The sequence below is a fragment of the Hyaena hyaena genome, unplaced genomic scaffold (assembly GCF_003009895.1).
Source record: "Hyaena hyaena isolate Hyena2069 unplaced genomic scaffold, ASM300989v1 scaffold_1217, whole genome shotgun sequence".
Lineage (NCBI taxonomy): Eukaryota > Metazoa > Chordata > Mammalia > Carnivora > Hyaenidae > Hyaena > Hyaena hyaena.
The window spans coordinates 384,554-411,507 of record NW_024081822.1 but is presented as its reverse complement, the minus strand read 5'-3'; the positions used below and the strand labels follow the sequence as shown (position 1 = coordinate 411,507).

The 26,954-nt window shown below is 37.6% G+C and overlaps 1 protein-coding gene across 4 annotated transcripts in view; it reads left to right on the top strand.

Annotated features, from left to right (window-relative positions):
- NBDY (negative regulator of P-body association) overlaps window positions 1-26,954 on the top strand; it is a 45,396-nt gene that overhangs the window by 6,733 nt on the left and 11,709 nt on the right. The window contains exon 3 of one of the 4 annotated variants that reach the window (XM_039222799.1): window positions 12,878-12,971. The exons of 2 other annotated variants lie outside the window; for them this stretch is intronic. The gene's annotated coding sequence lies outside the window, so the exon portion shown is untranslated. Of the gene's footprint in view, window positions 1-12,877; window positions 12,972-15,529; window positions 15,557-26,954 lie in introns of those variants that run through there. One more of the 4 variants, XM_039222801.1, reaches the window with a different exon arrangement.

The window sequence follows — 26,954 nt, the reverse complement described above, 5'->3', positions numbered from 1 at the left end:
GATCAGTTTCTTGATTTCCCTTTCTGTTGCTTCATTATTGGTGTATAAAAATGCAACGGATTTCTGTATGTTGATTTTGTACCCTGGTACTTTGCTGAATTCATGTCTTAGTTCTAGCAGACTTTTGGTGGCGTCGGTCGGGTTTTCTATGTAGAGTATCATGTCGTCTGCGAAAAGTGAAAGTTTGACTTCATCTTTTCCAATTCTTATGCCTCTTATTTAATTTTGTTTTCAGATTGCTGATGCTAGGATTTTAGACCACAGTGGTGAGAGCTCTCAGTTTTTCCACATTGAGGATGATATTAACTGTGAGCTCTTCATAAATCGCTATTAATGATGTTTAAAGACGTTCCTTCTATCCCAACTTTCTCGAGGGTTTTTATTAAGAAAGGATGCTGTATTTTGTCAAATGCTTTTTCTGCATCCATCGACAGGATCATATGGTTCTTTTCTTTTGTTAATGTGATGTATCACATTGATTGATTTGCAAATATTGAACCAGCCCTGCAACTAGGGGATGAATCCCACTTAATAATGGTGGATAATTCGTTTTATATTCTTTGAATTCGATTTGCAAGGATCTTGTTGAGGATTTTTGCGTCCATATTCATCAGGGATATTGGCCTGTAGTTCTCTTTTTTTGCTCGGCTTCTGACTGGTTTGGTGATCAAAGTGATGCTGCCTTCATGGAATGAGTCCGGAAGTTCTTCCATTTCTGTTTTTTTGGAACAGCTTGAGAAGAATGGGTATTAACTCTGAAATAAATGTCTGGTAGAATTCCCCAAGGACACCATCTGGTCCATGACTCTTATTTGTTGGGAGATTTTTGATAATTGTCAATTTCTTCACTAGGTATGGGTCTGTTCAATTTTTCTATCTCTTCCTGTTTGAGTTTTGCAGTGTGTGTATGTTTAGGAGTTTGTCCATTTCTTCTAGGTTATCCCGTTTGTTTGCACAGTTTTCATAGTATTTCCTGAAAATTGCTTGTATTTCTGAGGGATTGGTTGTAATAAATCCATTTTCATTCATGACTTTGTCTGTGTGGATGCTCTCTTTTCTTTTTGAGAAGCCTGGCAAGAGGTTTATCAATTTTGTTTTTTTCAAAAAACCAACTCTTGGTTTCATTGATCTGTTCAACTGTTTTTTTGGATTCTATATTGTTGATTTCTGTTCTGATCTTTATTATTTGTCTTCTTCTGCTGGGTTTGAGGTGTTCTTGCTGCTCTGCTTCTAGTTCCTTTAGGTGTGCGGTTACATATTTTATTTGCACTTTTTCTGCTTTCTTGACAGGCCTGGATTGAAATTTATTTTCCTCTTAGGACTGCCTTTGCTGCATCCCAAATAGATTAGACTGTTGTAGTTTTATTTTCACTTATTTCAATATATTTTTTTAATTTTTTCTCTAATTGCCTGGTTGACCCATTCTTTCTTTAGTAAGGTGTTATTTAAACTCCATGCTTTTGGAGGTTTTCCAGACTTTTTTCCTGTGGTTGGTTTCATGTTTCATAGAATTGTGATCTGAAAGTATGCATGGTATGATCCCAATTCTTTTATATTTATTGAGAGCTGCTTTGTGACCCAGTATGTGATATCTTGGAGAATGTACCAAGTGCACTCGAGAAGAAAGTGAATTCCATAGCTCAGGATGTAGAGTTCTAAATTTATCTGTCAAGTCCATTTGGTCCAATGTGTCATTCTGGTCCATTGTGTCTTTAGTGTTTTTCTGTCGAGTTGATCTATCCATTGCTGTAAGTGGAGTATTAAAGTCCCCTGCTATTAGCACGTTCTTATCCATAAGATTGTTTATGTTTGTGATTAACTGTTTTCTATATATGGGGGCCTCTGGATTCGGTGCATAGGCATTTATAATTGTTAGCTCTTCCTGATGGATAGACCCTGAATTATTATAAAATGGCCTTCTTCAACTCTGGTTATTGACTTTAAAGTCCAGTTTGTCTGATATAAGTGTGGCTACTCCAGCTTTCTTTTGACTTCCAGTAGCATGATAGAGATTTCTCCATTCCCTCACTTTCAATCTGAGGGTGTCCTCACGTCTAAAATGAGTCCCTTGTAGACAGCAAATAGGTGGGTCTTTTTTTTTTTTTTATCCATTTTGCTACCCTATGTCTTTTGATTGGAGCATTTCGTCCATTTACATTCAGTCTTGTTATTGAAAAAATATTGGTTTAGAGTCATTATGTTCCCTCTAGGATTCATGCTTATACTGGTGTCTCTAGTTCTTTGTATTCCTTGCACCATTTCCCTCATAGAGTCCCCCTTAGGATTTCTTGTAGGTCTGGTTTAGTGGTGATGAATTCCTTCAATTTTTGTTTGTTTGGGAAAACCTTTATCTCTCCTCTATTCTGAATGACAGGCTTGCTGGATAAAGCATTCTTGGCTGCGTATTTTTCCTGTTTGTCACAATGAAGATTTCCTGCCATTCCTTTCTGGCCCTCCAAGTTTCAGTAGATATGTCTGCTACTACCCTTATGTGTCTACATTTGTATGTTAAAGCCTGTTTATCCATAGCTGCTTTCAGAATTCTCTCTCTATCCTTATATTTTGCCAGTTTCACTCTGATACGTCATGCAGCAGTTCGACTCAAGTTATGTCTGAGGGGAGTTCTCTATGCCTCTTGGATTTCAATGTCTATTTCCTTACACAGGTTGGGGAAGTTCTTGGCTATATTTTGTTCAAGTACCGCTTCAGCCCCTTTCTTTCTTATTCTTTTTCTGGAATTCCCATGATATGGATATTGTTCCATTTGATTGCCTCACTCATTTCTCAAATTCTCCTTTCATCCTCCTGGATCAATTTATCTCTCTTTTTCTCAGTTTCCTCTTTTTCTATAATTTTATCTTCTAGTTCACCTATTCTCCTCTCTGCCTTTTCAATCCATGCAGTTGCCATGTCAATTTAATTTTGCACCTCATTTATAGCATTTTTTAATTCATTATAACTATTTTTAAGACTTATGATCTTAGCAGCAATAGAATCTCTGCTTTCTTCTATGCCTTTTTCAAGACCAGGCCTTAATATTATGACTTTTGTTCTAAATTTTTGTTCAGTTATGTTTTTATATTTGTATTGGTCAGTTCTTTAGCTGTCACTTCTTCCTGGAATTTCTTTTGAGGAGACCTCCATTTCATCATTTTGTAGCTTTCTGTCTCATAAGTTTTGAAAACTTGTTATGTGCTCTGAACCTGTGAGTACTGCTATACTAAAGGTGGTTCATACACTGTCCAGGGCCTTGTCATTCAGGAGGTGTTTTTTGAAAGGTTTCACTTGCTCTTTGTTGTTGTGACTTTGGTTATTTTATTTCCCTATTCGTAGTGATATTTTGGACTCTCCACCATGTGTGCTTTGGTTTCTTTTTTGAAGTAGCCCTAGAAAGGATAACAGGTAGACAGACAGGGAACACACAAATGCACGAACAAATCAAACAAATAAGCAACCCGACAAAAACAATTTTTAAAAAAATCAAAGGACAGTCGAAAAGCCTAAAACCAGAAATCCCAGTTACAAATAAAGAGTAGGTGGAGGCAGTGCTGATGGAAGAGCATATATACAAATAGTGAAATTACAGAGGTGAGGAGAAAGAGAAAATGAACATTAACCAGGCAGAGAGACTAAAAGGCTTAATTCAGGGAGAGAAAAAGGAGAATACGGCAGGAGACAAGGAGAAAGAAACAAAGATAATGTTACCCAAAGAAACTAGATAGTCTGATTATTCCAGAGAGAGAAAAAGGGTGGTAAAGAAGGAGATGTGGAACATGTCTCATGAGGATGGATTAAATATGTCTGTTTAAGCAAACCTATAACCAGAATAACTAGCCCAGAAGAGGGGAGAGATAAGAAGGAGAAAAGGGAGAATATATCTCAATAGCAAGAATTGATCTAGGGTCAATCATGGCAATGAAGCAGCGCTGGTCTTGGGGGAGGGACCTTCTGTTTAGCAGCATCTACTGACTCCCAGCAGCTACCCAGTGCAGGTGGGCGTGGTTTGGTGTAGGCAGGTCCTGGCTCCACTGTGGGTCCCGCTGGCTGATTCCTGAGGCCCCGCCTTGGTGGTTATGGGGAGAAAAATGGCGATCCCCCAGTCCCTCTCCTTGAGCCAGGTGTCCCAAATTACTCTTTATGATCTGTTCTTACTGTGCCTGGATGCAGCCAAGGTGCGCTATCTCCTATGCCCATACCCAGCTGGGTTCCAAGCTCTCACTCCATGCCCATTAATGATGCTGCCCAAAATGTAATCCCATGAGCCACAGCACTTCAGAGCAGGGGAACATTTCCTCCTGATGCTGATTGTTCCCCTGGGGTACTGCCTAACCCAGAGGGAACTTCTTTTGTCCAGTGACAGACTAGGGAAAACCAGTCTAAAGATAGCTCCACAGTTAGCTCTGGGATCTCTCTCCAAAAGCCCTATGAGGCTCTTTTCCTATTAGACTCCATATTCTTTCCTCCCAGACTCTTGGGGTTCAGAGTCCTTGGCTTCAGCCCTTCTTTGTTTGAGAGATGTGGGCCGGAAGTACGGATCCCCCTACTTCTCTGCCATCTTGGCTCCAGATATGGATGTCTTTATACTTAACGACACTTTAGCACAATAAAAAAAAAAAATTACTTTGAATGCAAATGGACAATACTTCAATCCTAAGACATACTGTGACAAAATGGATAAAAAATGAGATCCATTTATATGCTGCCTACAGTAGACACATTTCTTTATATTTTTAATGTTTGTTTATTTGTTTAGAGAGAGAGAGCACATGCAGAGGAGGAACAGAGGGAGAGAGAATCCCCTGACAGTGCAGAACTTGATGTGGGGCTTGAACTCACAGACTGTGAGATCATGACATGAGTGGAAATCAAAAGTCAGATGCTTAACTAACTGGCCACCCAGGCATCCCCAAGAGATACATTTCTGATGTAAGGACACATGCAGATTGAAAGTCAGGGTATGGAGAAACATTTACAGTGTTACAATGTTACAATCCAACAAGAATATTTTAAAATTATAAATGTTTATCCACCAAACATGGGAGCAACAAAATACATAAAATGTTTAATTAATAAACATAAAGGAATTAATTGATAGTAATAAAATGATTATAGAGGACTTTTATACTCCACTTACATCTATAGACAGATCATCTGAGCAGAAAATCAAAAAAGAAACTGGCTATGAATGACACACTGGACCAGATGGACCCAAATTCAGAACATCCCATTGTAATACAGAATACAAATTCTTTTCAAGTACACATGGAATATTCTTCAGACTATATCGCCTATTAGGCCACAAAACAAGTTTCAACAAATGAAAAATATTGGTCATGCAGTACATCCTTTTAGACCACAATACTGTAAAACTAGGAATCAACCATGAGAAAAACACTAAAAAACTCACAAATACATGCAGGTTAAATAACGTGTTACTAAAAAGTAAATGAAGAAACCAAGAAATCAAAGATGAAGTTAAAAATTACATAGAAGTGAAAATGAACACATAAAGATCCAAACAAACAAACAAACAAACAAACAAGGAAAACAATGATCTGAAGTCTTTGGGATGCAATAAAAGTGGTTCTAAGGGGGAGTTTCATAGCCAAGGAACAGGAATATAGCCCTATCTCAAGAAGCAAGAAAAAATATCAAATAAACAACTTAACCTTACATATAAAGGAGATGTAAAAAGAATAGAAAACAAACCCCATACCAGAAGAATGAAAATAATAAAGATTAGAAAAGAAATAAATTATATAGGCAGAAAAAATAATAAATATCAATAAATCAAGAGCTGGTATCTTTTTTTAATGTTTTATTTATTTCTGAGAGAGACAGACAGACAGCGTGAGCATGGGAGGGTCAGAGAGAGGGAGACACACAATCTGAAACAGACTCCAGGAGGAGCTGGTATCTTGAAAAGAGCAACAAAGATGATAAACCTTTAGCCAAACTCATCAAAAAAAGAGAAGATTCAAATAAAATCACTAGTGAAAGAGAAAAAATAACAACTGACACGACATAAATACAAAAGGTTGTAAGAGAATATTATGAAAATTATATGCCAACACATTGGACAACCTGGAAGAAATGCATAAATTCCTAGAAAAATACAACCAACCAAAACTGAAGTAAGAACAAATAGAAAAGTTTAACAAAATAATTACCAACAATGAAATTGAATCAGTAATAAAAAAAACTAACAGCAAACAAAAGTTCAGGACCAGAGAGCTTCACGGGGAAATTCAACCAAACATTTAAGGAAGAGTTGATACCTATTCCTAGCATGCTTTTCAAAAAAATAGAAGAGGAGATAAAACTTCCAAATTCATTTTATGAGGCCAGCATTACCATGATACCAAAACCAGATGAAGATATCACAAAAAAAAGGAGAACTACTGGATAATATTCCTGATGAATATTGATGCAAGAATTCTCAATAAAATATTAGCAAACTGAATGCAACAATATTTTTTTTAAAAAATCATTCAAGGTGATTGGGGTGCCTGGGTGGCTCAGTCGGTTGACTGAGCCGCAGGCTGCTGACAGCTGGCTCATAGCCTGGAGCCTGCTTCAGATTCTTTGTCTCCCTCTCTCTTTGCTCCTCCCCTGTTCACACTCTGTCTCTCTCTCAAAAATAAATAAACATTAAAACAATTTAATCATTCAAGGTGATCAAGTGGGATTTATTCCTTGGAAGGTGGTTCAATATTTGCAAATCAGTGTTATCCAACCCATCAGAAAGAGAAAGGTTAAAAACCATACAATCATTTCAGTAGATAGAGAAAAAGCATTTGAGAAAGTACAGCATCCATTCATGATAAGTACCTCAACAAATCAGGTTTTGAGGAAGATACCTCAACATAATCAGGTATGTATATGAAAAACACATAGCTAACATCATGTTAAATGGGGAAGAACTGAGAGCTTTCCCCCTAAGGTAAAGAACAGGACAAGGATGTTCAGTCTCTCCACTTTTATTCAACATAGTAATGGAAGTCTTAGCAATCAGACAACAAAAAGAAATAAAAGGCAAACATATTGGTAAGGAAATACTAAAACTTGCTCTATTTGCAGGTGATATGATACATATATAAAAAGCACCAAAGACTCCACGAAAAGAAGAAAAAAAAAACTGGAACTGATAAATGAATTCAGTAAACTTACAGGATACAAAATCAATGTGCAGAAGTCTGTTGCATTTCTGTGAACTAATACTGAAGCAGCAGATAGAGAAGTTAAGAAAACAATCTTATTTATGTTTGCACCAAAAATAATAAAATGCCTAAGAATATAATTAGCCAAAGATGTGAAAGACTCTGAAAACTATAAAAACTATAAAACACTAATGAAAAAGATTGAACATGACACACAAAAAAATGGAAAGACATTCCATGTTTATGGATGGGAAGAGAAAATTCTGTTAAAATGTCAATACTACCCAAAGCAATATACACATATAATTCACACCCTATCACAATTACAACAAGGTTTTCACAGAACTAGATCAAACAATTGTAAAATTTGTATTGAACCCCCCCCCCAAAAAAAGAAAACCTGGAATAGCCAAAGCAGATGTGAAAAAGAAAAACAAAGCTAGAGGTTTCACAATTCCAGGTTCCTAGTTATATTAAAGCTGTAAAATCAAAGCAGTATAGTGGCGGTACAAAAATATAGACATATATCAATGGAACAGAATAAAAAGGCCAGAAATACATCCACAATTAAATGGCCAATTAAATTTCAATAAAGGAGTCAAGAATATGCAATGAGAAAATGATGGTCTCTAACAAATGGTGTTGGGAATACTGGATAGCCACATGTAAAAGATTGAAAATGCGAAAATGAACTCAAAATGGATTAAGGACCTAAATATGAAACCTGAAACCATAATAGTCATAGAAGAAGATACACGTAGTAATTACTCTGTCATTGGTCATAGCGGCATCTCTCTGTACATGTCTCCTGAGGAAAGGAGGTGGGGAAGCAAATAAACTATTGGGAATACATCAAAATAAATAGCTTCTGCAGAATGAAGGAAACAATAAAAAAACCTGAGTCAACCCATTGAATGGGGGAAGATATTTGCAAATGACATATCTGATAAATGGTTAGTATCCAAAAGATATAAACAGGATATACAACCCAACAACCAAAAACAAAAATGAAACAAACAAATAATGCAATTAAAAATGGGCAGAAGACATGAACAGAAGACAGCTGGTTGGCCACCAAACACATGAAAAGATGCTCATCACTATTTATCATCAGGGAAGTACAAATTAAAAGTACAATGAGATAACACCTCACACCTTTCACGGTGGCTAAAATCAACAACACAAGAAACAACAGATTTTGGCAAGAATGTGGTAAAAAAAAAAAGGAACACTTGTGCATTATTGGTGGAAATGTAAACTGGTGCAGCTCCTTAGGAAAACAATGTGGAGGTTCCTCAAAAAGTTAAAATTGGAACTACTTTATAATATAATATAATGCTTAATATAATATAATATAAATATAATGCTTATTAAATAAATCAATCAGAGAAAGACAAATACCATATCATTTCACTCATATAAAGAATATAAAAGAAAAACAGATGCGCACAGGAAAAAAGAAACACAGATACCAAGAAACAGACTCATAATTATGGAACACAAACTGATGGTTACTAGAGGTGAGGTGAGTGGGAGGATGAGTGAAATAGGCGATGTTTTTTCAGAAGTACATTTATCATTTAAAATAATAAATGAAGTAGGAAGAAAAGCTACAAAAGCATACAGATTTGTAAGAAATCAAACTGTCAGTGTTAGAGACTACTTGATAGTACATAAAGAAAACCCTAAAGGGGCATCTGTTAAGTGTCTGACTCTTGATTTCAGCTCAAGTCATGATGTAACTGTCATGATATAGAGCCCCACATAAGCTGCTATGGTGAGCATGGAGCCTGCTTCGGATTCTCTCTTTCCCTCTCTGCCCCTCACTCATGCTTACTCTCTTGCTCAAATTGAATAAATATTAAAATTTTTTAAATGTTTACTTATTTTTGAGAGAAAGAGAGAGAGAGAGAACAGAAGTGAGGGAAGGGCAGAGAGAGACAGGGAGACTCAGAATCCAAAGCAGGCTCTGGGCTCCAAGCTGTAGCACAGAGCCTGATGTGGGGCTTGAACCCATGAAACGTGAGATCATGACCCGAGATAGAGTAAGACCTTTAACCAGTAGAGCCAACCAGGGGCCACATTGAATGGATATTAAAAAACAACAACAACAACAACAGAAAACACCTAAAAACTTCACTAAAAATGTATTACAACCAATAAGTTCAGTAAACTTGGTGAATATATTATTAATATATGGAAATCTGTTGTATTTATACAATAGTAATGAACAAGCAGAAAGAGAAATTAAGAAAGCAATCCCAATTAGAGTCGCACCAAAAAGAATAAATTACCTACATATATATTAAACCATGGAGGTAAAAACCTATTCTATAAAAACTTTAAGATATTGATTTAAAAAATTAAAAACAAATGAATGGAAAGATATCCTGTGTTCATAGATTAGAAGATTAAAATCATTAAAAAGGTTATTCTCCACAAAGAACACAGGAGTTTCAATGAAATGTTAATAATAGGATTCTTCAGAGACTAGAAGAAATAATATATTTCATGTGGAGCCTCAAAGGACCTTGAACACCCAAAGGAACCTTGATGATGGGAAAACCTGTAGGTATCAAAACCCAGATTTCAAGATAAACTGAAAGGAATTGTAATAAAAATTGTATGGTACTGAATAAAAACAGAGATGTATATCAATGAAAATGTATAGGGAACCCAGAAAAAAAAAAAAAAAGCACATATACATTAAACCCACAAGCAGTGTGACAAAGGTGGGGTTATATGTCCATTTCTATTTGCTTTTCCCAAGAGCTGGAGCCAGGAAAAATGGGGTAGGATCAAAGGAAGGGGAAAGGCCTCCATGGTGTCCACCCTCGCAGTCAGTGGTTGTTTGGCCCTGTGTATTGGGTGGTCAGCTTGGGTCCTGGTGGCTGATTTATTTCTGTTTCTCTCATTTGTCATTCTGTGTTGTGGGGTGTGTTTTTACTGTTTGGTGTTTGGAGTTTTGTGGTCTGTTTGAGTGTGTTGTGGTGTTTCATGTTTTGTGTGTTTTTTGTTTTTTTGTTTGTTTTTTTACTTTTTTTAAAAAGTAGTTTATTGTCAAGTTGGTTTCCATATGACACCCAGGGCTCATCCCCACAAGTGCCCTCCTCCATGCCCATCACCCCTCTTCCCCTCCCCCCACCCCCATCAGTCCTCAGTTTATTCTCAGCATTCAAGAGTCTCTCATGGTTTCTGTTTTAAGGGGGTTTTGGTTTTTGCTTCTTTGCTTTTCCTTTTTTTGGGGGTGTTTCTTTTTCTTGTTGCTGTTGCTGTTGTTGATTTTGTCTGTTTGTCCTTACCTTAGTAGGGAATGAGGACCCAGACCTGAGGTGGTGGGTTGAATGGGGAGGGGCAGGGTAGGCATTCGGTTGGCATTCATTCCTGGAGCCATACTGCCATCAAGCGGAAATCCATTCTGTCCAAGGGAGCTGCCTGGGCTCAAGTGCTAGGGAAAAGCTCAGGAGTGGGAAGGAGATGACTTTGTGTGTATGTATCAGTTGCAGGAGATGGTGGTTGTGGGGGGGGGAGGTTGTCCTGAGACTGCATTAGAACCCTCGCTCCTGGCGTTCACTTCACCTGTGTGCTGGATGGGAGATTGGACCCTGGCTCCGGAGCTGAGGAAGGCACTCAGAAACCCCAGGGGCGGCCTGAGATGGCTGAGCCCTGGAGTTGCCTGGGACTGTCAAGCACCAGTGTCCCGGCCCCAGAACCTCTAAAGGCTTCCGCTCCCAGGGTGGAAAGGGTCCTCCTGATGCCAACATGGCCCCAGTGTGGCCAAGATTTCTTTACCTGTAATGTGAATATTATATACTCCATAGTGTTACCCTGGTGGCTGGTAGAAGATAGGTTACTGTTACCTGAGCGTTTCAGAAAGAAGTTTATGTGTATTCTCAGTTCAGTTTTTACTGTAGGATATTTTCAAATTTCAAATTGTTACTGCCATTTGAATTATTTTATATTGTTTTGGGTGTCAAAAAATCACATCACAATTTGAATGGTGTATTTAAAATTTTTATTTTATAGTCATCTGTGTTGCTCAGGGGTTTGCTGTTAGACTTCCATTCTGGTCCTCATCTCAGGATGTAGAGTTCCAACCCACTCACTATTGTCCTCTTTGCTTTCTGGGAATAGCTAGCTTTGGATCCACTCCCCCCTTTACTTTGTGCCCTACCCTGATTTTCCCTCTCTGAAAAATAAATATTTAAAAATAAAATGTTATAATAAAATTAATTTTTCATATTAATGTCTTATATTAGAATAATCATTGTTAGCTTTCCTCTCATTTTATATTTGTACATGACAAATCTCATATTATGTATTTTTTGAAATTTTTCTTTTAATTCATATCATTATTTATCTTTGAGTTGTGAACTGTTTTTTTTATGTCTTTATTTTATTTTGAGAGACAGAGACAGAGAGCAAGTGGGGGAGGGGCAGAGAGAGAGGGAGACACAGAATCTGAAGCAGGCTTCAGGCTCTGAGCTGTCAGCACAGAGCCTGATGCTGGGCTCGAACCCATGGACTATTAGATCATGACCTGAGCCAAAGTCGGACACTTAACCGACTGAGCCACCGAGGTGCCCCATGAGTTGTGAACTGTTTTGTGTACTGTTGGTTCACTGATTTTTTTTTTCTTTTTGGTCATTTACATTCCCTTCATTGCATTAAAACAATTATCTTTGAAATGTTGTTGTCTGGAAAGGGACTTCAGCAGTATCTGTTTTTGTGTTTTTTTTTTTAGCTCCATTTTACTGTGTTTTCATAAACAGTATAAATACGATTGTAATATACAATCAAAAGAAATTATTTCCTAAGTTAAAAGCAATGTTCTAGGTATTCCACAGATCTTAAAACTCTAGTAGTCATATAGAAAAATATTAAAATAATGTTACCTGTGTTACTTTTTCCTTCAGCTTTATCTGTTTGTCACCCAGAGTCATTCCTTTGGAAAGATTTCACTTCTTAGGGAAATTGAAAATAGTATGATCTTTCCATGCTAGTCACCACTCTTTGAATCTGTACTATTTGCTGCCTTGGCTGCCACATGGTCCCACAATGCTGACTCTATCTCAGTTTCTCCTTGGTGTTCTCAATGTCTTCTCCTTCCAGGTACTTGTATTTTCACCATGTCATGTCCTGTACCCAGGAGAGCTGCTTGCTGCTCTTCAGATTCACACTGTCTATAAGTTGCTTTATTGCTGTGATGTCCTTTATTTCCTGTGTTTTAAGTCTTGCCTTTGACTTGTCATCTGGGGCTGTGTTCTAAGTTTTGGTTTCACTGAAGCTGATCTGCTCTTACCCTGAGCACTTCCTACAGTTCCTGATTTGTGGTTTTGAGTTTCTGTGGCCATACATACTATTGCTAGTTTTTGCCCTTCCCTCTAGATCCTGAGTTGCTGCTTTGATCTGTCATCAGTACCTGCTACTGTGCTATGTCTAGTTTCTTATATGGCAAGTAGCAAATATGATTACTAACACTAGGACCATTCTGCTGCTGTTAATGCCCCTCATCCCTGGTTCCTAAGTTAGGACTTTGACTTCCATCACTAAGACCTGTGTCTTGTTTTCTGCATACTGCCCTCTGGTTTCTGAGAACACACTTTGAACTCCAGGGCATGCTGTCACTGTACCCATTTCCCTGAGCCTAGGCCACTGCTATAATATGTCAGCCGTAAGCTCCTGATTCAGCTGCATCCTGCCTCTTTTTCTTCTAGGACCTTTGTCACATGCTAAGTCCCAGTGACTCAGACCAAGTTCAGTATGTGTTGTGCACATGCCCTGAAATCTGATACCAGCACTATGTTAAATGTAAGTACTTCTGTGCCTTAGCTTCAGATGCCATAGTAGTTCCACATGTCTCTGAGGCCAAAACCCTAGCTATTGTCACTGAGTGGCAGCATACAAAACTTGGATCCAAGTAGGACCTCTTTGGTTAGAACTTCCTTCCATGGGTGCAAAAGTAAAATCAAACAACCCCAATAGCTTTTGCCTCCAAGGAATCCAATGGCTGTATCCACCACTTCCACCACAAAGGTGCAGGAGACTTGCAAACTTGGCCACTATGGTACATATAGTATTTTCTATATTGACCTTAGCTGACAGAACTGCTTGAAGAATACACTCTTGCACCTTCCTCAGAATCAGAGATTCTGCATCCTACTGAACTTGTACCCTTTATCTTTAACAAAATATTAGCAAGGCAAATTAAAATATACATTAAAAGGATCATATACCATGATTAAGTAGGATTTATTCTTGGGATGCAGGGATATTTCAACATCCACAAATAAATCCTATGATGCACCATATAAACAAAATGGAGAATATAAATCATATGATTATCTCAATATATACAGAAAATTTATTTGACAAAATTCATCATCCTTTTATGATAAAACCTCTCAACAGAGTGGGTATAGAAGAAATGTACCTCAACATAATAAAGGACATTTATGACAAACCCTCAGTGGCAAAACATTAAAATCTTGTCTCTCTAAGATCAGGAGCAAGAAAAGGATACACACTCTCTCCACTTCAATTCAACATAAAAGTGCCAGTACTAGCTACAGCAATTAGACAAGCAAACAAACAAAAACACAGTAGCAAAAAACACACCAATTGGAAAATAAGAAGTAAAACTTTCACTATCTTTAGATCGCATGATATTTTACATAGAAAATCCTAAGTATTCCACCAAAATAACTGTTACAACTTTAAAATTTCAGTAGATTTGCAGGATACATAATTAATATGCAAAACAAATCTGTTGCATTTCTACATGCTAATACTGAACAAGAAAAAGAAATTAAGAAGGAAATCCATTTTATAATTACATCAAATCTATTAAAGCACCTAGGAATGAGTTTAACCAAGGATTTGAAAGACATGTACACTGAAAACTTTAAGGCCCTCTTGCAAGAAATTAAAAAAAAAAATAAATGGAAGTGTATTCCATACTCATGAGTTGGAGGAATTAATATTGTTAAAATGTTAATATTAACCAAAGTTATCTACAGATTCTATCCAATCCCTTTCAAAATTCCAATTGCACTTCTTACAGAAATAGTAGAAAGAATCCTAAAATATATATGGAATCGTAAAGAAACCCTAAATTGTTTAAAGCAATCTTGAGATAGAACAAAACTTCCTGATTTCAAACTATATACAAAAGTATAGTTATCAAAACAATATGATGTTGGTATAAAAATAGACACATAGATCAATGGAACCTAATAGAGACCCCAGAAATAAACCCATGCATATATGGTCAATTAATTGCTACAAAGAAGCCAAAAATAAATGGTGCCAGACAAACAGGACAGCCATATGCAAAGGAATGTAACTGGACCACTATCTTCTACCTTCCAAAAAATATCTCAAAATAGATGAAAGACTTGAATATAAGACCTAAATCCATACAATTCCCTAGAAGAGAACTTAGTAGGTAAGCTCCTTGACATAGATCTTGTTGAACTGACTCCAGTAGCAAAAGCAACAAAAGAAAACAATGAACAATTGGGACTGTATCAAACTAAAAAGCTTCTGTACATTAAAGGAAACCATCAGCTAATGAAAAGGCAACCTACTGAATGGGAGAAAATATTTGTATATCATATATTTGATAAGGGGTTAGTATTCAAAACATATATTAAAAATACACATACAACTCATTAGCTAAAAAACAAATGATCTGATAAAAAAAAATAGTCCTAGGAAATGAATAGATATTTTTCTAAAGAAGATACACAGATAGCTATCAGGTACATGAAAAGATGTTCAACATGACTAATCATCAGGGAAATGCAAATCAGAATCACAGTGAATTATTAGCTTACACCTATTAGAGTGTCTTTTGCAAAAAGACAAGAAATAAATGTTTGCACGGATGTCAAAAAAGACAATTATACGCTATTGGTGGGAATGTAAATTAGTGCTGCCACTATGAAAAAACAATATGGAGGTTCCTTAAAAAAATTGAAAATAGAGGGGCACCTGACTGGCTCAGTTGATTGAGCATGTGATTCGTGATCTCAGAGTCATGAGTTCACCTCCACATTAAGCATAAAGCTTACTTTTAAAAAGTTAAAAATATGGGGCTCCTGGGTGGCTCAGTCAGTTAAGCGTTTGACTTTAGCTCAGGTCACAGTTTGTGAGTTCAAGCCCCATGTCAGGCTCTGTGGTGACAGCTCAGAGCCTGGAGCCTGTTTTAGGTTCTGTCTGTCTGTCTGTTTCTCTCTCTGCCCATCTCCTGCTCTGTCTCTCTCTCAAAAATAAATAAATAAATAAATAAATAAATAAATAAATAAATAAAATACATTAAAACCATTTTTTTTAATTTTTTTTTAACTTTTTTAATTTATTTCTAGGAGAGAGAGAGAGACAGCGTGAGCAGGGGAGGGTCAGAGAGACAGGGAGTCACAGACTGAAACAGGCTCCAGGCTCTGAGCTGGCAGTCATCACAGAGCCCGACGCGGGGCTCGAACCCACGAACCGCGAGATCATGACCTAAGCGAAAGTCGGACGCTTAACCGACTAAGCCACCCAGGCGCCCCTAAAACCATTTTTTTTAAAGTAAAGCTAAAACTACCATATGATTCAGTCTTCATTTCTGGGTTTCATCTGAAGAAAACAAAAACAGTAATTCAAAATGATATCTACACCACTGTTCATTACAGCATTATTTACAATCACTCAGATATGGAAATGACCTAAGTGTCTTTTGATAGATAAATGGATAAAGAAGGTATCACACATACACATGCACATGAACGCACACACGCATGCGCACACAAACACGCACACACACACACTATTCAGTCATTTAAAAAAAGAATGAAAATTTGCTATTTGCAATATCGGGGATGGACACTGTAGACATTATGCTAAGTCAAATATATCAGACAGAGGAAGTCAAATTCTGTAGGATTTCACTTATATGTGAAATCTAATCACCTGGAAACGAAAAAGCTTGTAGATACAGAGAACAGATTGGTGTTTACTAGAAGTGTGGCCTGCAGTGGGCAAGATGGGTGATGGTACTCCAAAAGTACAAACTTCCAAATTTCAAATAAGTCATGGAGATGTAATGTATAGCATTGCAATGATAGTTAATAATACTTTACTGCATATTTGAAAGTTGCTAAGAAGCCCTCGTGAAGAAAAAAAGTTATGATTATGTATGGTCGTGAATGTTAACTTTACTTATTGTGGTGGCTCTTTCACAATACATACAAATATTGAATCATTATATTGTACAACTAAAACTAATATAATGTTATAATTCAGTTATATCTCAATTAAAATGAAGAGACAAAAACAATAAAATGAAGAAAAAATTGTGACATAAAATGTGGGATAGGGACAAGAAAATGTTTGGAATTTCTATATACAATTGAAATTATTATCGGTCTAAAATAGACTTATAAGATATATTATGAAAACCTTATTGTAACTAGACAGCTAATACCTATAGTACATACACAAAGACAAAGAGAAATAAATCAATCCATAATTTTACAAAAGTCATCAATACAAATGAAACAGCAAGAGAGGTAGAAAGGAACAAAGGATCTTTAACAGAATCAGAAAATAACTTAAAAATCATAGTAGTAAGTTCTTAATAAATAATTAGTCTGAATGAAAATAGTTTAAATTCCTCTATAAAAGGGCATAGAGTATCTGAATGGGTAAAAAAGTGACACTCAACTATATGCTGCTTACAGCAAACTCACTTAAAATTATGGAAATGCATTTAAGAGTCTTTTTGATGTTGTTATTTCTTTGTTTCTTTGTTTCTGAAAGTGAAGGTATGGAAAGGATATTCCATGCAAAATGTACATCAGCAGAAACAGGGGTAGCTATATTTATATCAGATAAAATAGTTTAATAAGTCAAAAGGTGTGAATAGAGGTAAATGTAATTCTATAATAATAGGATAATTTAAGAAGATGATATAAGAACCGTAAACATATTCACCCAATATTAGAGCACCTAAATATATTAAACAATTATTAACAGATGAGAAGGAAAAAATAACAATGCAATAATAGTAGGGTACATCAGTATCCTATTGTAAACAATGAATAGATCATAGAGGCAGAAAATGAATATTAAAATAATGGACTTGAAGTCCATTTTAGATTAAATGGACCTAAAAAACACATAGAAAACAGTCCACCTAATAGCAGCAGAATGCATAATTTTTCTTAAGCACACAGAAACATTTTCCAGGATAGATCATATAGTAGTCACAAAGTAACTTTTAACATTTCAAAATATTGAAATCATATCAGGTATATTTTCCAAACATAATAATTTGAAGTTAGAAAACAATAGCAAGAGAAAAACAGGAGGGGCGCCTGGGTGGCTTAGTCGGTTAAGCGTCCGACTTTCGCTTAGGTCATGATCTCACGGTTCATGGGTTCGAGCCCTGCGTTGGGCTCTGTGGTGACTGCCAGCTCAGAGCCTGGAGCCTGTTTCAGTCTGTGACTCCCTGTCTCTCTGACCCTCCCCTGCTCATGCTGTCTCTCTCTCTCTCTCTCTCTCTCTCTCTNGACCCTCCCCTGCTCATGCTGTCTCTCTCTCTCTCTCTCTCTCTCTCTCTCTCTCTCCCTCTCCCCCCTAGAAATAAATAAAACATTAAAAAAAGAGAAAAACAGGAAATTTCACCACTATGTGAAAAAGAACACACTCGTGTAAAATCAAAGACAATAAACAAAAGAAGAATTCAAAAAGGAAATCAGAAAACGTCTAGAGGGGGGAAAAACACCTACAAAAACAACTGGAAACAACATACTAAAGCTTGTGGGATACAAGGTTTCCAGTCCAAGATGGTGACTTAGGAGAACATTCTCCATGGAACACACCAAATTATACCTATTTATAGACCAATTTTTTTCTGAAGAAGAACTGACAGCCCACTAAGCAGCTTCTGCACAATGAAGGAACAGTAAAAGAGAACAGCAAGACAGATACTTAGTAAGAAAAAGAGGAACCCCACCTCTGGTGCTGCAACTGCAGTGGGGAGGAATAGTATTGAGGGACTAGGAAAAGATTCATCTGTCCTTTGGCACAAGGCTGTGGTTTAAAGAGCAATCAGTTTATTAAAGAGTCAGCCTCAGAGCTCTTGTCAAATGGCAGGGAACTGCTGGAACTTTCTCCGGGTGAGATGACCTGACATGGTCTATGCTCACCCTCCACCTTGAAAGCAGAGATCATTGCGCAGTTTGTGTGACCTAACCATCCTACCACCTCAGTGAATCATGGTCCCCTAGCCTACACCAGCCCTAGCCACCCCACTAAGGTGGCTACAGGGTGGTGCACACCAAGACAACCCTGTTCAGTGCCCACTACAGCTCCATCCTTTGCCCCCAGATGACACAGGCACAAAGCACCCTAGAACAGCCAGACCCATGCCAGTTCAACTTCAGACAGTTTCCTAAGACACCACTGTTACAGAGTGCTACAGAACCTCCCAAATGACTTCTTTGGATCCAGCTGCCCAACCAGGGTGACCCCTGTGCAGAGCACCCCAGGAACACCCCCTGCCCCATACCTGCATCAGTTCTAACCACCCTGGCAAGGCACCTCTGTGCAGAGTGCCCCAGAATATCCCTGCCTGCACTGGTCTCAGCTCTAGTAGGCTGGCCAAGGCATCCTCTGCACTGAGCACCCAGGGACATCCCAGCATCCAACCACTTCAGCCTCAGTTGCCAACTGGGTCACCCTCAGTGTGGAGACCCCCCAGAAGTTTATACCCACTTCAGCTATAATGCCAAGGTGTCCCCTCTGCAAAGTGCACTAGGTTTCCTGGATTACACCCACTTCTGTCAGAGAACCCTGCACTAAAAGAGCCCAGGAACCTCACAGCACATATACCACCTCAATTCCAACAACTCCAGTAGAGACTCCCTGCATGGGTAGCACCAGAACAACCTGGGTTGCATCCATTTCAGCTTCAGCTATCCTGCCAGGGTGCTTCAGCATGTAGAACCCTAGAATCCTGGCTTGCATCCACTTAAGCTTAAGGTGTCCTGATAGGATGCCTGCTGCACAGAGGACCACAGAATCCTCCAGATTAAACCCATTTTAGTTCTAGCTGCCATACCAAAGAATACCCAGTGTGAAACACCCTGGAACTCCCTGGCTTATATCCACATCAGCTTCAGCTGTCCTCCCAGTGTGGCATCAGTGACATTCAGCGTGCATCTGCTTTAGCTGCCATGGTGCCCATGCATGGGAAACCACAATACCTCCCAGCCCACACTCTGTCCTTCAGCTCAAGTTGCACAGCCAGAGCACCATCTGGAGAGAGTTCTGGGATACCTCAGCTAACACCTGTTTCAGCTATAGCTATCCTGCCAAGGTGCCTTCTGTGCATAGAACTCAGAACAACACAGCTTGCATGCACTTTAGTTATAGCTGCCCTGCCAAAGCACCTACTGCATGGAGAGCCAAGGGGCCATATCCATCTGTGACCATGTCAGCTTTAGCCGCCCTGACAGGACAGTTACTTCTTAAACTTTGGAAGCTCCTAGCCGATGACATCCACAGCTTCAGTTAGCTAAATTCTCCAAGCACACATTCTACATAGGAACTAACCATACATAAAATGATTCCTTCAAGTTTTGAGAAGTAGCTGTTCCACCTAGTCCATAGAAACAAACACAGAAAGGCAAACAAAATGAAGAAACAGAAATATGCTGCAAAAGAAAGAACAACACAAAATTTCAGAGAAAGAACTAATGAAACAAAGATAAGCAAAATGCTCGATGAGAACTTAAAATAATCATACTTGAGAGGTGCCCTGGGCACAAGAGGAGTGAAAGAACTCAGTGAGACCTTCAATAAAGAGATTCAAAAAATAGGGTGCCAGTTAGAGTTGAGGAATAAGGTAACTGAAATAAAAAAATACACTAGAGGAAATCAGATTAACAGATACAGGAGAATGTATCAGTGATCTGGAGGACCGTATAATAGAAAGTACCCAAGGTAAACAACAAAGAGAAAAGAATTTTAAAAACAAGGATAGCTTAAGGGATCTAAAGCTAAAAAAGAAAAAAAAATCATTATAGGGGTCCAAGAAGAAAAGAGAAAGAATGAGGCAGAAAACTAATTTGAAGAAATAGCTGAAAAGTTCCCTAACCTGAGAAAGAAAATAGACATCCAGGTTCAAGAAGCACAAAGAGCTCCAAACAACATAAACCCAAGGAGGACCAGACCATGACATATAGTAATTAAAATGTCAAAAGTTTATGATAAAAACATCTTCAAAGCATTGAGAAACAAACAGTTACCTAAAAGGGAAAGCCTATGAGACTATCAACTGATTTATCAGTAGAAATTTTGCAGCCAGAAGAGAGTGGCAGGATATATCCAAAGCGCTGTGGGGGTGGGGGGGAACCTCTACAACCAAAAATACTCTACCAGGCAAGATTATCATTCAGATTGAAAAAGACACGAAGATTTTCCCAGACAAAGAAAAGTTAAAGGAGTTTATCACCACTAAACCAGTCTTACAACAAATGTTAAAAGAACTTTAAGCAGAAAAGAAATGGCCATAATTACATATATGAAAATTGTGAATAAGAAGATGTAGAGAAATGATAACATATACATAAAATGTGAAGTAGAAAGTAAATAAACAATTTCTTTTGTGTTTTTTTTTTGTTTGTTTTAGAATGTTTGAAATTAAATCCATCAATTTAACATAGACTGCTGTGTTGTTGGGGTGCTATATATAAACCTCTTGGTAACCACAAACCTCAAAACTATAGTAGATACACAAAAAGTAAACAGAAATAAACTAAACATAAAAGTACAGAAATGTATCAATCACAAAGGAGAATAGGAGAGGAAGAAAGGAACAGAGAAGAAATTAAAAAAAACAACCCAAAAATAATGAACAAAATGGCAATAAGTACAAGCATATCAATAATTACTGATGAGTGGATAAAGAAGTGGTATATATATGCATACATATATACATACATACACACACAATGGACTACTACTCGATGAAAAAAATGAAATCTTGCCATTTGCAACAATATGTATGGAGCTAGAGGGTAGTATGCTAAGCCAAATAAGTCAGTCAGCGAAAGACATGATTTCACTCATGTGGGATTTGAGAAACTCAACAGATGAACACAGGGGAAGGGAAGGAAAAATAAGGTTAAAACAGAGGGAGGCAAGCCATAAGAGACTTAAATACAGAGAACAACCTGAAGACTGCTGGAGGGGAGGTGGGTGAGAGACTGGGTTAAATGGATGATGGGCCTTAAGGAGGGCACTTTTGGGGAATAGCACTGGGTGTCATATGTAAGAAATGAATTACTGAGTTCTTCTGAAGCCAGGACTACACAGTATGTTAACTACTTTGAATTTAAGTTAAAAAATGAAGAAATTATTTAAGTGTAAATGGCCTAAATGCTTTAAGCAAAAGGCATAGGTTGGCAGAATGCATGGAAAAACAATACCCATCTATTTGCTGCCTACAGGAGACTCACCTCAGAGCCAAAGAAAGATACACACTAATAGCAAAGAGAGGAGAAAATATTTACCATGCAAATGGAGGTGAAAAAAAGGCCAGAGTATAAGTACTTATATTAGACAAAATAGATTTTATTTTATTTTTTTAGGAATTTATTTTTAAGTAATCACTATACTCAGTGTGGGGCTGGAACTCACAACCCTGAGAGCATGAGTCACGTGCTCAACTGACTGAGCCAGCCAGACACCCCAAGACAAAATAGACTTTAAAACAAAGACTGCAACAAACACAGAAGAACATTACCTAATGATAAAGGAATCAATTCCAACAAGAGGATATTACAGTTATAAATATCTATGCACCCAATATTGGAGCACCTAAATGCATAAAGCAAACATTAATGGACAATGTCTTTGACACATCAGAACAAATGGACATAATAGATATATAAAACTCATTCTCTAAAACCAACAGAATATACATTCTTTTCATGTGTAAATGTAATATGCTCCAGAATAGATAACATGTTGGGACACAATACGAGTCTTAATAAATTTACAAAAATTTAAATATTACGATGCATGTTATCCAATCACAGCAATATGAAATTAGGGATCAATCACGAAGTAACTGGAAAAATCACAAACACATGGAGGCTAAACAACATGGTACTAAATGACTAATGAGTCAATGAATCAGTGAAAGAAGAAATTAAAAAATACATGGAGACAAATAAAAATTAAAACACAACAGTTCAAAGTCTTTGGGACACAGTGAGAATAGTTTTAAGTGGGAAATATATAGTGACAGGCCTACCTCAAGAAACAAGAAAAAGCTGGAATAAACAATCTGACTTTACACCTAAAGGAGTTAAAAGAAAAGGAAAAAAAGGAACAAAGTTCAACATAAGTAGAAGGAAGGAAAAATAAAGAACAGGGCAGAAGTAAATGACATAGAGGGTTTTAAAAATGGAAAAACACAATGAATCCAAGAGCTGGCTCTTTGGAAAGATAAACAAAATTGTTAAACCGTTAGTGAGACTCATCAAGAAAAAAAGAAAAGACCAAAAAAAGTAATAAATCACATATGAGAGAGAAGTAACAACTGACACCAGAGAAATACAAAGGATTAGAAGAGACTTTTATGAAAAATTATATGTCAGTACATTGTATAACCTGGAAAAAAATAAATAAATTTTTAGACATCTATAATCTTCTAAAATTGATTAAGAAAGAACTATTAAACTTGAACACACAGATTACAAGTAAAGAATTAAAAAATTTAATTAAAAAATTAAAATTGGATAATTAATTTTAAAAACCCAGCCAAAAAGTAAAAGTCCAGGACTAGGGAGAGGGAAGATGGTGGCAGAGTAGGAGGGCCCTAGTCCTGTTCCATCCCATGAACACAACTAGATAACTATTAAATCATCCTAAATACTCAGAAATTGGCATGAAAACTGACAGAACAATCTCCACAACTAAAAGGAGAAAGGAGACCACAGCAAAAAAGGTAGGAAGTGAGGAAACGTAGTTTAGGGGAGAATCAGATCATGGGTGCTCTGGAGGGGAGGGTGCCATGGATGAGAAAAGTGAGAAAGAGAGGAGCATATAGGGAATGCACAAGGAGAACATTTACCCAAAGTTATTACCATGGAAAACAAGGGGAGCTGAATTTCAAGAGTTCTTGAAACCAGGGGGACTTAAACACTGGCGTTTTAAAGGTCAGTGCGATTGGCTGGAATAGAGACCAGGAGACACTGTGTTACTGCTGGAGACAAGGTAGACAAATAACCTGGGAGCAGACATCATGAAAACAGCCACCTGAAGAGAGCCTGGGGTACACAAGCAGGAGATTATTGGCTCTTCTGTGACTTCATCACCAAGAAGAAGCATTCACTGAGACTCCACTCCAGGAACAAAGGAGCTGCTGGCACCATTTCCTACACTCACCCTTCAGCATAAACACAGAAGTACCTGCTGGAAGCTGCCCAGTCCAGACACTGGCTGCCTCACTTGCATATACCAAGCCCCAAAGCCCTGCCTTCTAGCAGTACTAACCTTCTCAGTCACTCTTGCCTCAGTCACAGCATAGCATGCCCCTCCCCTAGAAGAGTAGAACAAAACAATGCTCACACCATATCTCCCAACCAGAAAGATCTGCAGAGCCCCAATTCTGGTGGAGGTGGTATCAGGTCTCATTTCAGAAGCAGACCAGAAAACACTTAGTTTAAACTCACCATATTCAAGCCAGGGACCAAATACTGCCCACACATGGCAAGGAGAGCATCTGTAAATGTCTGGCCTAAAGGATAGAGCAGCCAGAACACAACAGCAGAGTGCACACAGAATATACTGGGACACTCCCTGAAGCACCAACCCCTGCGAACTACATGATCTCATCTTCATAAGGACATTATTTTCAGGAGTAGGAGACATAACTGGCTTTTCTAACATAGAGAATAAGACAGAGACTTAGACAGAATGTAAAGACAGAAGAGCTCATCCCAAATGAAAGAGCAAGATAAGACCATGGCCAGAGATGTAAGCAAAACAGATATAAGATGGAGAACTTAAAGCAACAATAATAAAGATACCCACTGGACTTGAGAAAAGAATATGAGATATTACGGATACTGTTAACACAGAGGTAAAAGAATTTTAGAAAGAATCATAGATGAAGAATGAAATAAAGAATATTGGAAATAGGCTTGATGCAATGAAAAGCAGACTGCAAGAAGCAGAGAAATCGATAAGTGACTTAGAACACAAAATAATGGAAAATGATGAAGCTGAACAAAAGAGAATGAAAAATAATGGAAAACAAGAATAGACGTAGGGAATTCAGTGACTACATCAAATATGATATTCATATTTTAGGAGTCCTAGAAGAAGGAAAAAGAGAAAAAGGGGCCATTTCTTTGAGGAAATGATCATTGAAAATATCCCTACTCTGGGGAAGGAAACAGACATCGAGATCCAGGAGGCACAGAAAACTCCCATCAAAATCAACAAAAGCAGGCCAACAACAGTGTACATTGTAATTAGAGTTATAAAATATAGTGATAAATTTAAAAAAGCTTAAAAGCAGCAAGAAAAAAGATGTACTTAATATACATGGTGAGACCCATAAGCTAACTACAAGGCAAGAAGGAAGTGGCATGATATATTCACCACACTGAAGGAGGAAATTATGCCTCCAAGAATATCTATCCAGCAAAGCTATCATTCAGAAAAGAAGACATAATGAGTTTTCCAGACAAACAAAAGCTGAAGGAATTTGTGACCACTAAACCAGCCCTGCAGAAAATATTAGAGGGGACTCTTTGAGTTGAAAGGAAAGACAAGGAAGAAACAAAATCTCTAGCAATGGCAAAATAATAAATTGACACTAAATACAAATCTATCAATAATTATTTTGAATGTAAATGAATTAAATGCTTAAATCAAAATACATAGGGTTGTCAGAATGAACTAAAAAACAAGAATCATCTATATGCTGCCTACAAAAGACTCCTTGTAGATCTAAAGACACCTGGAATTTGAATGTAAGGTGATGGGAAACCATTTATCATGCAAATAGACATGAAAAGAAAACTGGAGTAGCAACACTTGTATGAGACAAAATAGACTTTAAAATAAAGACTGTAATGGGGCACTTGGGTGGCTCAGTCAGTTAAGTGTCTGGCTTCAGCTCGGGTCATGATCCCACGGTTCGTGGGTTCAAGCCCCACGTTGGGCTCTGTGCCGACAGCTCACTCAGAGCCTGGCACCTGTCTTCGGATTCTGTGTCTCCTCTCTCTCTGACCCTCCCATGCTTATGCTGTCTCTCTCTCTCTCAAAAATAAATAAAACGTTAAAAAAAATAAAATAAAATAAAAACTGTAACAAGAGACAAAGAAGGGAAATATATAATCATGAAGGGGACACCCAACAGGAAGATATAACTATTGTAAACACCTATGCACCCAACATGAAAGCATATATAAATATATAAAACAATGAATAAGAAACATAAAAGAAGTAATTGGGTTTTTTAATTTTTTTTAAATTTATTTCTGAGAGAGAGAGAGACACAGCGTGAGCAGGGGAGGGTCAGAGAGAGAGAGAGACACAGAATCTGAAGACAGCCTCCAGGCTCTGAGCTAGCTGTCAGCACAGAGGCTGACACGGCACTCGAACCCATGAACCGTGAGATCATGACCTGAGCCGAAGTCAGACACGTAACTGACTTTAGCCACCCAGGCGCCCCAAGGAAGTAATTGTTAATAATACAATTAACAGTAGGGGATATTAACACCCCAGTTACATGAATGGAGAGATAATCTAAACACAAAATCAGGAAATGATGACTTTGAATGGCACACTGGAACAGATGAACTTAACAGATAATATATTTTTTTAAATATTTTTATTTATTTCTAGGAGAGAGAGAGACAGCGTGAGCAGAGGAGGGTCAGAGAGAGAGGGAGATACAGACTCTGAAATAGGCTCCAGGCTCTGAGCTGGCAGTCAGCACAGAGCCCAACGCGGGGCTCGAACCCACGAACCGTGAGATCATGACCTTAGTGAAAGTCGGATGCTTAACCGACTAAGCCACCCAGGCGCCCCGAACTTAACAGATATATTCAGAACATTACATTCTAAAACAACATAATACACAATCTTTTCAAGTGCACATGAGATATTCTACAGAATAGGACACATATTAGGTCACAAATCAGGTGTAAACAAATATGAAAAAATGGAAATCATAGCATGCCACTTTTCTGAGGGTACTATGAAACTCCTAAGTTAACCAAGAAAAAAATGTGGAAAGACCACAAATACAAAGGAGGTATACAAAATGCTACTAAACAATAGAGGGGACAGCTAGAAAATTAAAGAAAAATTAAAAAAAAAATACGAAACTGAAAATGAAAACAACAGTTCAAATCCTTTGGGATTCAGCAAAAGCAGTCATAAGAGGGAAGAATATGGCAATACAGGCCTACCTTTAAAAGCAAGATAAACCTCAATAAACAATCTAACCTTGTTCCTAAATGAGCCAGAAAAAGAACGGCAAATGGAGCCTAAAGCTAGCAGAAGGAAGGGAATAATAGAGATTAGAGCAGAAATAAATGATACAGAAACACACACACAAAAAAATGGAACAGATTAATAAAAGTAGGAGTTGGTTCTTTGAAAAATCTCTAGCCAGACTTCTCAAAAAGAAAAGAGAAAGGAACCAAATTAATAAAATCACAAACAAGAAAGAAGAAATAACCAATACCACAGAAATACAAATGATTATAAGAGAAT